Raw genomic sequence first — 13,769 nt, 5'->3', positions numbered from 1 at the left:
CACACCCTGGGACAGTTGGCTGCAGTCCTGTGTAAAACTTGCAGGTTACAACGCTGATATTCCCATGTTAAAACCAGGAGTTTCCCCCTCAAAAAAAAGTGTTCTGCATCACTCACCACAGCTGTATAGCGTCAGCACTGCAGCTGAGAAGAATCTTTAAAAACCAAACATGAACAAAACCCTCCAAACAGGGGTGTTTCTCCAAGGATTTAGGTGAAACCCTGTGATTTGACTCTGCTGGATTTGAGGAAGAGCAGCACCAACCTTTGGAAGCCCCCTGAAGGGATGGCCTTGGCAGTAAGATTTTGGGCCACGTGAGGACTGGTGCGGATGCTGGACCCACTTGCACCACACAAGTTTTCACACAGGGACTCATATTCTTAGAAAGGCATCTAAAATAGGAAAATAGGGGGTTTTTTTTGCAGGATGACTTCAGCTGTTTTCAGACCACACATCCCCCAGGGAAAGAGCTGGAGGCTGATGAGACAGCTTACAGGGCAGAGAGTGTCCAGGGAATGGGGCAGGGAATTGGACTCTGGGCCTCATTTACAATGAAAATGAAGCAAATGGCTGATGTCAAAACCATTAACATATAAAAGATGCAGACATTTCAAGAGAATAAGAGCCACAGACTCTCCAAGGAGACCATGGTGTTCAGTTTTAGTTTTAAAATCCATGCTGAGACTGTTTAACAAGAACGTTCAGATGCTGAGTAGCTGCTTCATTAAACTTAAAAAGCCTAAGAAGTATCATGCTTACAGACTCATGCTGCAGAATTATGTATTTTTATCCTGATTGCTTCACTGACCCCATTAAGTACAACAGTGGTTTTATAATTTCATATATAACGGCCATCGAGGCCTTTACAAACACATCCCTCAGTCACTTGATGAGTTTGGAGCATCAGAAGATGCAACTAAATGCAAAGCTTTAAAGCACACAGGAAATTATCTGGCTGTATCTCAGGAATGTTAATTCAAATTTCTGCCTACAGCACTGCATTGATATCCCACTTTGGCAGAGCAGATACAGGTAATCCCTTTCTACTTTTTTTTAAAAAAAGAAGGAAGGTTCAGGTAATCACTTTCTCCTTTTTTTAAAAGGATGTTGAAAGTTACAACACATTTTTCTGAATTCAGAAGAACCATTTTCACACAAAATCAGTGCATGTGCCTGAAAAGTGATACAATTATAGAATTAAATGATGTGTGCTTTAATACTGAACCCCATGGTAAATAATGGAGATTAGTTGTCCTGAGAAGCACAGAGATCCTAAGCAAATCCTAAATTAAAGCTGGCATTAGGGAACTGTAAATTTTTACAGCCATAAACCCCCAAAGTGAGTATTTACCATATGTATGTACTATGTCTTGAAGTTTTTCACCTGAAACAAGTGGAAAACTGTCAAAAATGCCTCAATAAAAGAGAAAAATAAAGAACAAAACCAGGAAGATGTGTTTAGCTGGTATTTATGAAGAGAAATGATATTACATTGGGGAAGACAGAATATCAATATTTATTCCAGACACCAGAAAATTCTGAGAAAAGTGGCTGAATTTGGCATGATGAATGTATGGTAGTAGGTAGCTCTCTGTTTTTTCTTTTCTATGTTTCACTAGCTGTAGTTTTTAACTTTTATATATATATATATATATATATGTATGTATATATATATATAATTTTTATATATATATTTATATATAAAAATATATATATATACACACACACATTATTATGTATATATATGTATGTATGTATGTATATGGGTTTATGGGTATCAGAGTAAAAGTAAAGGTGTTGCAGGTATTTTCTTTATGCAGTAAGTGTAAAAACAATGACAAACCAACCAATAAACTCAAGGAAAGTATCTGAGGGCTTGTTGAAGCTAGGTAGAAGATTCAAGTGCAGAAGACATCCTCTGCCCCTTAATAATTTACGGGATGGTTTATTCCTATTTAAGAGATTTATAACTTCTGGACCAAAGAGCCCACAAGGCTCACCAAGTGCCAGTGAGCAAGGCACTGCCATTCCAATTGAGTTGCACCCAAATAAGAAGAAAAAACCAGAACTGCTGCCCTGAAATGGAATTTAAAGGCAAACCCATCTGCAGACCTGGAACGCAGCTGGAATCCTTGTCGCGCTCTCTCTGTCTGTGCGTGAGCTCACCCCAGTTCGGAGACCCACAAAGCAGCACCAGGGTGACGAGTTAAATCATCACAGCCGAGCTTTTTTTAAGGCAGTGCTGCTTTCCTGCTGGAGCTGTGACTGGCTGGGATTGACACAAGCCAAAATGATCTTTACACTTCAAGCAGTGGGTTGCAAATGTCGAACAAATACTCGTGGAGTTGCTCCCTTTTCCTTTTTTTTTTCATTTTTTTGCTTTCAGCACCTCTGCTAAGAATAGCTCTTATTCCACCTCTCAGTCATGGTTTCAAACTTGGAAACCCTTTCACCTTTCTTATTCCATGTTCCCACGAGTTCACCCTCTTAATTTCAAGAAATGTGACATGAGCTTGCATCAATCAGCTTCAACACTCAAAAATATGCGTGAAAAACCACCAGCATCCCATCTGGAGACATTTTCCCAAGAAATACTGGGTTATTTTTAAAAAACAGCCAAAATACTGATGCTAATATTAATAATAATTGTAACAACAACAACAAACCAAACAAAAACCAAAAAAAACCCACACCAGCAGAAAAATCCCAAATACATACCCACACAGAGAAATAATTTTTAAAAATCCCAAAAAATAAAAAACCACCACCAACAACAACAATCCCAAACAACCAAAAAATTGCCCTCCAGTTTTCAGAAGCTTTCAGAGATGTGTTTTTGTTTATTTATTATTTATTTCTATTTATATTAATATTACTATAATATTATCCTATGTTATAATATTAGAATTATATATAGGTCTATAAAATTATATAAAAATATATAATTATAGTATAATATTATAATGATATTATAATATTATACTATAATATATATTATTATATTAAATACTATTATAATAATATAATAATTTATATTATTCATATATTGATTGTTATTATTTATTTATTTACTTATTTATTTATTTATACTATTTATGTAATTTCACATAATTTGGTGCAGTTCACTCCAGATTTTTGGGCCCCAGGGACAGTTTTTTACCTGGGACAGGTCAGAAGATCTGGAGCACAGATAGAATTTTCCACCTCACTGCAAGCTGGAAGAATGGTGCAAATCATGGAGGGGAATCTCCCTCCTTCTTTTCTGCTATCAATCCTGGCTGGCTGCTCAGAATGCAAATTGCTGCATTCTAAGTAATAAATAAATGTTTTAAATAAACGTTTCAAAATCTCAAAATGTTTTTGTCAGCAATGCAGCTGTCAGAGGCTGGGTGAAAAAGGTGTTCCAGTGCTCTCCACCGGCTCAAGTGTTACCTTTGTTTCTAGAAAAGGGGAACAGGAACTCACCTTTCCCTCACTGAAGCTTAGGCAATAATTTTATGCCACCCTTCAGGATGGCCCAGAGACCGAAACAGGCACTGCACTCACTGGATCACACACAGCTGCTGGGTGATCCCTCTTTCCCCTTCCCACAAAAGAAAATGCAGAAGAAGAACCAAAATTCTCCACTCCAGAGCACTCTGGAACCTCCTGGATTTTTACCTGCTAACAAACAAGGCAGGGTACTGTGAAGGTGGAATGCACAGATCACTTATTAAAAAGAAAGAACCCCTGGGACACCTGAAAATCCTATTTTAGTGTAAAAAAATCGACTTTTATGCATGTTCTTTCTTGGACGCTCACATCTGGAATAGTTTGAAATGTTTCTTGGATCCACCACAGAGCTTCAAGGCTGCCCTTCTGGTTTCAAACACACAAAGATTGAGTGAAAAAGTTGGTGCAGTAACTGGGAATTCCAGCTGAAGCACCACAACACACCCCAAGTCCCCCAGAGTAAAAAAATTAATCTCTCTAAATTGAGAAGACCAATTCCTATATTTGATAATGACATGTGGCTCAGCACAAGGAGAGGAAATAAAAAAAATAAAAAAAAAAAATTAAAAAAAAAAAAAAATGCTGCCTGACCTGTTCATTTTGGAGCTCTAAAGGCATCAGTGAGAGAGGGCATGGCAGTGCTGGGACACGCTGGCAGGAGAAGAAGGCTGGAGAAAATTTTATTTTGGTCAAGAGCATCCAGTTTGCTGCATCACACACCCCCTTTTAAGGAGCTCTGAGAGACCACTGAAAGGTGCAAGAGGAAGATGTGGCAATTGTTCCCCAGAGGAGGAGGGCAGATTTCAAGTCAAGGCGTTTCGACACACAGAAAGTAGCACAGCACAAACACAGATGACGTTGGGTAATTTTACTCTGTTTCAGCCCGAGTTTTACTAATTTTTCAAAGCTGTAAACAGCATTTCCCATTCATCTGGTCTGACTGCAGAGAGCTGCAGGGGCTTTTAAAAGCTGCCACACTGTAGGCTGCATTCAAAGCGCAATTTTATAAACAAGAACATCAGAAAAACTGAGTGCTCATTTGAGGCAGCAGCACAAAGCAGTTCAGCATAAGTAGTCCTTAAGAGTCTGACCATGCATTTAAAACTTCAGTGCCCACCCATGAATCATTGTTATTCTGTTAGGAACTGAACCTTGAACCACTTTCCATGAGAGCAATAGACTCCCTTCTTGGCAATGTGAACTTTTTAATAAATTGCTTTACATGCCTGCACAGCCACTAACTTGGGTTATTTGCTTAGATTTGTATCCTTTTGTTGGTTGTTGAAATGAAAGTTTTCAGATGACAATAAATACTAGAAGTACTTGTGGTGTTGGCATTTTAGCCTTGCATAAATAAGAAAAAAACCCCAAAAAACAGAAGACACAAATTCAGTTTACAACTGATCTGGAAATAGGGTTTCTTTTTCCCCAAGGTATAAGGAAATATGTATGCTTTCTTTCCTTGTACTAGTTTTTTTCTAGCAGAAATGTCTTTCCTCACAGGTTACAAAGGCACTTACATGTGTTCCTAAATTTCCTTTTTTTCATTGCCACATCTGCTTCAGACCCCCATTCCCCTATTTCCTGTCCACAAAATTCCTTCTTATACCCCAGAAAATGGTGTAAACCACAATTGTTTCCACACTTAGGCACCAAAATGCAGTGAAAGAATTAGTATCTGCTTATATACTCAAAGATTGCATATTAAAAGGCCCAGAAGTTTGGGGTTTTTTGCACCGGAAAGCTCTGGATTCTCTTTCCTCTTCCAAATTAGGTCACCTTATACAAATGAGTCAAGCATTACTTGGCCTAAAACGTGAAAAATGAGAATTTAATTTGCTCTCAACAGCTGTCAAAGGACGAAGAACTCCATGTCAGCCCTTAAAGCCAGGCTTCATCTCTAAAAATCACTTTGTCCTGGAGAGTGACAGTATTTTTTTGCACACACTGTGTTTTACTGACAAAGCACTTCCTTCATCATGGGAACTGCAAAACTTTCAGCCAAATTCTCTGCAAGCACCTCGGATTTCATCAGAAAACCTGTCTTTTGCAATTTCCAAATTTTTTTTTTTTTGCAGTTTTGGTGCAGAGGATATCTGCACTAAATGGACGTTCATCATCCAGTGCCTCTGCACTCTGACCTCTGCTCCATTTAGGTGCTTCATTCCTGCTGCTTGTTCTTCTTGTCAGAAAGAGCAAAATCTGAGAGTGCAGGATGCTCACCCCACCCCCTGAGACTCACACAGCACCAAAAATTTGAACAGAAATTACACCTCGATGTTTTCAACTATTCCTTCAGCAGATGGGGAGAACGGAGACAGTGTGAGGAACCAGTGTTTCTGTCAAATATAAAGTCTTGAAGCCTTTCTTAAATACAAGGTCCTAGGAGGGAAAATGGAGTCAGATCTGATCCAAATGTGCTGCACTTGATGGAACTGTCCCTATTGACCTTCCCCACATTTAGGCTGGACTCAGAGCTACTGTCCCACAGTTGTGGGATGGAGCTCAGGGGAAAACAGCTCAAAAGTTAAATATTTGTGTACTCCCAAGGCCACGTTTTCACATTTAAAAATAGCTCTCCCCATTTCCACTGCAAGGCTGAAAGGAGGGCCACCAGCGTCACACAGATCATTGCCCTGCCCCATGTAAAAAATCCATAATTTGGCTTCTTTTTTTTTTTGCTCACACGGGTAAATATCAGCTGAATCCAACTGATTTCTCCTGGCCAGGTAAGGCCAAGCTGAAAATTACTCATTTAAACTGCAAATGGTGTAAATAGTTAATACCTGAGGGTTTGGTGACAAACTCCATTTCATGTAAATCTTGTGTAAATTAACTCTTTGACAAATAACTCTTAAATTATGGTTAAATTATGGTTTTACCTGGCTCACAGTGGCCAAATCCACACAGGTTTTGGAGCTGTGACCAAGAAATTTGTTTGCAGAAGAGTCTGAGCAACAGAGAGCACAGAGGGTGCCGGCAGGTGATGGAGGCAAGAGCTTGATAACTGCGGGCCAAAAAGAGACAGCAAAAAAGCAAAATGTTTTGAACTACTTACGGGGGACGCTTGGAGAAATGTGGTCATGGTAATTCTACAGACAGCTTAAGAAAAATGCTAATTCTTCTGTTCATCATTGCTAAGTTAATTATTTGACTGATTTTAGTATATTTCATTCTCCCAGGTCCTGCAGTCGATACTGCACACGAATATGATCCTATTACAATTATTGCATTTATACTCCTGACTATTGATGGCAAAACAGCTCAGTGAATGAAACTTAGAAAAGATACTAAACCCACTTTCAAATTAAAGTAAGTAGAAAATTGAAAACATTTCTCTTTTTAATAGCTTTATGTTTTAATTCCAGAGTTCGGCAATATTGGCTGCATCGGTCTTGCATCTGAGAAAAGCTTCATTAGAAGCTCAATGAGCACAACTTGTCCTTAAGACTCCAGTTTTGAAGCAAAGATTATTATCATACCCTGCATACCTCGGTTTGGATGCATTGTAATTTAACCTGAAATCGTTCTGGTACCTTCATATTAATTTCTTTTCTTCCTTAGTCTTCACCTGCATAAAAATTTAATACTTAGTTCCTCCACAGAGGACTTCTCAGCTTTCCATGTGATGCATCCCAAACGTCTCACTGTCTGCAAGGTACCTGCATTACTAAAAAACTTGTCTGGTGCTCTGCACTGAAGCCTACATGCACCAAGTGCAATCAGAAGATATTTTTCTTCTTTCCTAGGCCCTGTGTCTGTCACTTCTACAACAAGACTGAAAAACCCCATGGGGTGGATTAAATTCTCATGTTTTATTCAGCAATGAATCACCTGGATGGCAGTCTGCAAATACACGAAACTTGGCTTCTGTGTGATGCTTTGCAAAGCATGTCCCCAACTAATATATTTACACGTGGAATATGTGCTTTCAGTTGTTCTCTGGCTGTGGGATCACCCCAGGTGTTTCTGGAGGTGCCATCCAACAAGGCACTTTCCTTCCCCGAAGAGAATTTACTTAGCATGATTTTATCTTGTTGTGTTTCAGCTGGCAGCGGCAGCTGAGTGTTTGATGTTTAGCAATGGGGGAAATTAGTCTTCCAAACATCTTGTTTGAGAAAGAGGAAAACACTTTAAAAAGCAACATGCCTCCAAACCCAGGTCTATTCCTCTCCCTTTTCCCTTTTTACCCTTCAGTCAAAAGCAGCTAAAAATATTCTTGCTGCATTTTCCTTCACATGGGAAGATAAACCCTCCCTGTTCCCATATCAGTCATTTCTCTCAGCAGGAGCAAAGTGTGGACTCCATGGGTTTCTGCAATATTTACATAAAGATTTCCCTCTGAACTTCAGTTTGGGAGGAGGGGAAGAGTTTCTCATCAAACTCCGAGACTTGCACTGCAGTCCAGAATGAGACAAACACACGGGGATACTGTGAGTTAATTAAAATCAGTGATAATTCCCTACAGTAGCTGGTTTTACATGGGTTTGTGATGTGTTACATAAAACTATATGCTGTGGGGACTGAACAGCTCCATTTCCTTTCCAGTAACAAGCACACCAAGAATGCTTTTAGTCATTGTCACACGAAGTTGGCACTGGTCAAACAAATCAGATCTGACATGCAGACATGGAAAGGAAAAGTTATTGCTGCAAAATGAAGCACAGAAAATTCAATTTCTCTTCAGTAATCTTCAAGCAAATTACTGAAATGCTGCACTAGTGAATCAAAACTACAAGACAGAACTAAATCAAAGTGGCAGAGGTAAAATTTTGTTGGACAACATTATTGTCCTTATCAAATCTGAGAGAAATATCAACAAGAGAAATAACAAGAGTTAGAAATGAAGTAGGTATTAGCCTTATTCCTATGAGAAATAAAGTCAGTGGAAGCCTGGAGTGGGTTTGAGCTGATCTCAGCTGGGATTTTGCTCTGTGTGTCATTGTGACTTCTTCTGAAATCAACCCTGACATGCAGCTTTGTTTGCATACCCAAGACAAGCTTGGTATAGGACTATTAGAACTTTGCAGAGCAGCAGTGAGTCAGACTGATGCTAAAAATATATACTATTGTGTAATTGGACCTGCAAGACATGTCACAGATTTCTATAGTGCCATTTAGCAAGCTCTGCTATTTGTTTTCACTACCAGAGAATTACTAATCCTTTTTAAGAAGCTGAGTGTGTGTAACCCAGAAACATGAAACCACATCTATGAAGCACTGTATTAATGCTGCTTGGTGGAGTTTGTGTATCAGAATCAGGGGATGGTTTGGGTTGGGAAGGACCTTAAATCCCATCCAGTGCCAGCTCTGCCATGGCAGGGTCACCTCCCACTGTCCCAGGCTGCTCCAAGCCCCAGTGTCCAACCTGGCCTTGGGCACTGCCAGGGATCCAGGGGCAGCCCCAGCTGCTCTGGGAATTCTATTCCAGGGCCTGCCCACCCTTCCAGGGAAGAATTTCTCCCTAATATCTGATTTAAACCTACTCTCTGTTAGTTTGAAGCCATTAACCCTTGTCCTGTCACTTACAGACCCTTACAAACAGCCTCCATCTTTCCTGCAGCCTCCCTTCTGCATCACAATGGTCACAATTGGCTCCCCCTGAAATCTCCCCTTCCCCAGGCTGATATCCCTGGAGCTGCCCCAAGCACCAAGTCCCACGAGGCCTGAGAACATGATGGTTGTGATTTTCCTTCAACCACACTTTTTAAAGCAGAATCTTATTAAAGATTCACTTGTACCTCATCAAAATGTTTGCGCGTCTTTGTGCCACCGTGCACATCCTAAGACATCACTGATGGCACAAAAATCATCCAGAAGTGTGGAAGTTCTAAAGCTTGGCTGAGCACTTTGGCTCTGTTGCAGAAGAATCTGTGTGAAGTTAGCTGTTGCCAAAGGGCAAAGTAATTAAACATCTCCAAGTTTTACCCTGGGGCTGCAAAATTCTGGGGTTCCTGGAGATGTTGTGAACAGCCAGAAGTAAAAAGTAAGATAAAACACTTAGTAAGTGTTTTAATAAGATAAAACACTTGAAGTAGGCTGGTGAAACACTTATTTGCTTTCAGCAATGTGTTTTACCAGCCTACTTCATCTTCCAAAAAACTTTTTTTTTCTTAGTAAAGAAGCAACTAAAAGATTTCTCCTCCAAGACTTGCCTTCCTGCTGCTGAGGCAGGTGAAAAGGAAAACCCTGCTGGAAGTTTAGGATGCAGGTTTTCCACAAACTCTTGATTGATTTCTGCCTTACAAACCGCAGGGTTTTGTGGGTCTCTGTCCTCTCCACTACTTTAACCTTTTAGGGTCAGACAGCTTTATCTCACCGTAGGGCTGTGGAGATTTCTAGAATCTACTCACTCACCTTCCTTCTTGACACTTGTGGTGCAATGGCTGCTACAGCAATTGAGGAGAATTTAGGTGGAAGCAATCACCAATGGAACCTAAAAATGGAAACTTTACCAGCCCTAAAAAACCAGCTCTAGCTATGTACTCCAGCTGCACCTCTTAATCAATGGCAATTTACATTTACACAGCCCATGAAATGTAAAGTTTGAGGATCCTCTGCTATTTAATAGAATAACCCCGCACACCCCATTTTCCACGAGGAACGCTTCCCTTGGTTCAGCTGATGCTCAGGACCTTCAAAGCACATTTCGGGATAATCCAGGCCTGGTGAGCAAACCCAAAAATGCCCAGCTCCCAACTCTGCCTGCCTGTTTGGCACCTGATGAGCACAGAGCTCTGCTCTGTGTGACAGAGGAAAGATGACACTCCTCCTCCCCCCTGGAGGCCTCCACGCAGAGATGTCTCACACACAGGGGTAAATTGAGTATACAGATGATTCTGCTGGTTTTGGCAAGCAGAAAGAAAGCAGAAATGCTATTTTTAGCATGGCACTTCATTACCAGTTTAATGGCATCCCAAGGTTTAGCAGCCTGTCAGGTCAGGAAGAAATTACACCTTGTTAGAGAAAAACACTGAAACAAATTTCCTCATTAAGTACCAGGTCTCCCAGCTTTTGCCCATTGCTGGAAACATAATTTTTCACCCTGCAAATTGGATAAGTAAGATTCAATCATTTTTTTGTTTTATGTTATGCTATCTCCATCCCTTTTATCTTCCTTGCCATTGACTAGTGAGATTTTAAGTGGGTGTTTCTGGCTCTTTAATTAAAAATTATTAGAATACCTCCACAAGTATTTCATAACAACATGGATGCTGAAGTTGAAAAACTGATCTCTTTATGTACAAACATCTTAATAAACTAGTGAATCTTAGTGAATTTCTGCATCATCATTTTGAGAACTGCTGCATTTGCCAGAGGTTAATTACATTTCCCATGCCATCTGGGCATTGTTCTCAGCTAGTCATACTAGTCCTAAATTTTGTTCATTTTTTCCATCAAATGAATCCCCAGTGTTTTTCTGAGGAAGCTGACATCCTCCAAAGGCTCTTCTTCCTTTCTAACTCCTGGTTTATCTCCTACCATAGCTACAGTGGGAGCAGAGTGAATCCCTGATATCTCATATTTCTATAAAATATATCTTAATACTCTTGCCTATGTAACATCCTCCAGGCATACAACAAATTTGTAGCCCTAATGAAGAACAGTGAGTTAAAAGAGTGACAAAAAATTAGTTTAAAGTAAGCCAAAGCCTTGTTCAAACCCCTCCTCAGTGCAGCTCATTTCCAAAGCTGAACAGTCCATATATATAATAACTGCACTTATTTGCTTCCAATATTTGTGACATCTGTCCTTTCTGGCAGTCATTACCTGTTTCAAGCACATTACACTCCTGGCTGCTGATACAGATAGAGGATAAATTAATTATGGATAGGAATTTGTGACCAAGTGTTTCCAGAAACTCGGACTATCTGTCTCACAGAGCCATCAGCTCTCAGCTAACAAGCAGGACTGAAATAAGCAAAACAGAGACAGGAAATTCACTGCCTCAGCCCCAAAATACTCAACAACATTGGCCCAGGCCAGAGCACACTTGTCTTTTGTCAAAAGTAAAACAACAGAAGCCTCATGATCAACAAAGGCAATTAATTGCAACAGGCCAGAACTGGAGGAGGTGATGGAGTCCAGGTGGTAAAAAATTTCTCTTGGATTTTGGGGGTGGAGTTTTTTGTGCCCAAGTGGGAGGTGGCAACGGATTCATTGCCTTTTGAGCCTTCAGAGAGGACAGACAAAAAAGCCATGTTTGCACACCCCTGGGCAGGTTGTGCTCCTCATCAAAGTGTGAACAGGCAAAGGGTGAAGGTCTGGCAGCCACAGCCCAAGTGAGCAGGGATGGAATTGCCCTTGTGGCTTTAACACAGATTTATACAAAACACGGGGGAAACTGAGCTGTAGTCACTCTCATTTCTTCATTTTCCCATCTGACATTTCATTATTTAATTTGATTTAGTTGATAGAAGCTTTTAAATCAAACTCTGTCTGGAGTCTGTTCGAGTGGGTTGAGAGCCAGCCAGCACAAGCAACCTGTACATGTATGAAATATTTCAAACTGAGAGACTTGTCTCTATTTTCTAAACCTCAGTGGCAGCAGAACCTGATTACAGCAGCAATGTCCAGTGAAGTACTCTCAGTTGCTCTTCCCCATTGCAGTTTTTTCAGCCTTTATAAGCCCCTGGCAGTGTCAAACAGCACAAACTGGATGGCAGGCAGTCCAACAGCAGCTAGAAATCAACTCTGAGTTGTGTGTCACAGCTGAGAGCCCAAACCAGCCTGGCAGCTGCCAATTCCTGCCAGCCCAAGACGTGTTCTTAACATCAGGATTGTCACAGAACCCTGAAGTTACAGAAACTGAGCCACCAACCACTGCTGCCCAATGAAATCAGCTTACAGGCAAGGAGCTGGCTTTAAGGGCTCCATCAGGGATGAGTTCCTCTCGTGCTGCTGAGGATACTTTGATCTCCTGGGCTTCAGAACACGTCTAAATTTAAAATAAGATGCTGCAAGGGGGAAACTATCCTTTTTAGGCTGCATGGATTGGAAGGCTCTGGCACAAGTAGGAGGGCAGGAATGGGCAGGTTAGAGCTCCCACATTCATCTCCCTGCCAGTCCTGGCACTAAGTCAGAGAAACCACAACTTCCAGCAGCTGTGAAAAAGTGGAGCTGCAATTTGAGAGGAGGAGAAAAGAGAGGTGGGATTCAGTTTCCTGCTCCTGATGGTCTTCAGGGACTGTTCCCTGAAAACAAAGGTTAAACAGTGTTATTGATGCTCCCATGTGAATCCCTCTGCTGCACCAGCCCCCTCAGACATGGTTCGGTACCTCAGGAAGGAGCAGCCTGAGGATTTCTGAAATATAAAGTTCATAACTTTATGTTACAGAACATAAGGTGGCATCCAGTGGCATCCACAGGAGGTATTTCATTCTGTTTCATAGAGACCTTAAGGACTAAAATGGGGGCAAAAAATCCCAGAAGATGAAGGTGTAAACCTGTCCTCATGCGGAGATACCAAGGGCTTGAACAAGGCCTTTATGTTCCAGCTACAGCCATGAAATGCTACACGGTTTTATTTCCAAGCATTTTAGAGATAAATGCATTTGATGCTTCTCACAAACAGCCTAGAGCAGATAAGCAAAGAACCAACACTGTCCTCGTGTCAGATTTACAATTTTTATTTTTTAAGCCCTCGGAAAACCAATTACCTCGACCATAAGCTAGTTTGGAGAAAAATAATCTCCCCAGTGCTCGGCCCAGTGATGCTTGTAAAGCACCCAGCTCACACAGAGGTAGGAAAAAACAGGTGGGTAAGAAAGGGTTGCAGACCCTGACCCTGCCTCATGCTTCTCATGCTCTCCCACTTTGAGGTAAAGCAGTGATTACAATGAGAACTGGGGCACCAGAGCCCAGACTTGATGACCAAAAAAACCCCAAAAAAACCCCAACCCCCCGCTCCCCCCCCCAAAACCCAAACAAAAGAAACAAAACAAACAAAAAACACCAAACAAACAAACAAAAAATACCAACCAACCAACCAAAAAAAAAAAACCAAAAAACCCCAAAATAAACACAAAAACACCACAAAAAACCCCCCAAAAATCCCCCAAAATCAAAACCCAAACCAACCAACCAAACAAAAAACATACAAAAAAACCCCCCAAAAAAACAAAACAAGTAAGGAAAAAACCCCAAAAAAACAGACCAAAATAAAACCACACAAAAAAACTCCAGAAGCAACAACCAAAAAACCCAAAACAAACAAAAAAAACCAAAACAAAAACAAAAAACATAAACAAAAAACCCGCAAAAAACCAAAAAAAAAC

The 13,769-nt window shown here is 40.6% G+C and overlaps 1 protein-coding gene across 4 annotated transcripts in view; it reads right to left on the bottom strand.

Annotated features, from left to right (window-relative positions):
* MARCHF3 (membrane associated ring-CH-type finger 3) overlaps window positions 1-13,769 on the bottom strand; it is a 61,369-nt gene that overhangs the window by 24,207 nt on the left and 23,393 nt on the right. The window contains exon 3 of one of the 4 annotated variants that reach the window (XM_066569648.1): window positions 265-392. The exons of the other annotated variants lie outside the window; for them this stretch is intronic. The gene's annotated coding sequence lies outside the window, so the exon portion shown is untranslated. The remainder of the gene's footprint in view (window positions 1-264; window positions 393-13,769) is intronic. 4 annotated transcript variants of the gene reach the window in all.

Source organism: Molothrus aeneus, chromosome Z (genome assembly GCF_037042795.1).
Source record: "Molothrus aeneus isolate 106 chromosome Z, BPBGC_Maene_1.0, whole genome shotgun sequence".
NCBI lineage: Eukaryota > Metazoa > Chordata > Aves > Passeriformes > Icteridae > Molothrus > Molothrus aeneus.
The sequence above is the reverse complement of the archived record's forward strand: the minus strand, read 5'-3'. Positions and strand labels throughout refer to the sequence as shown.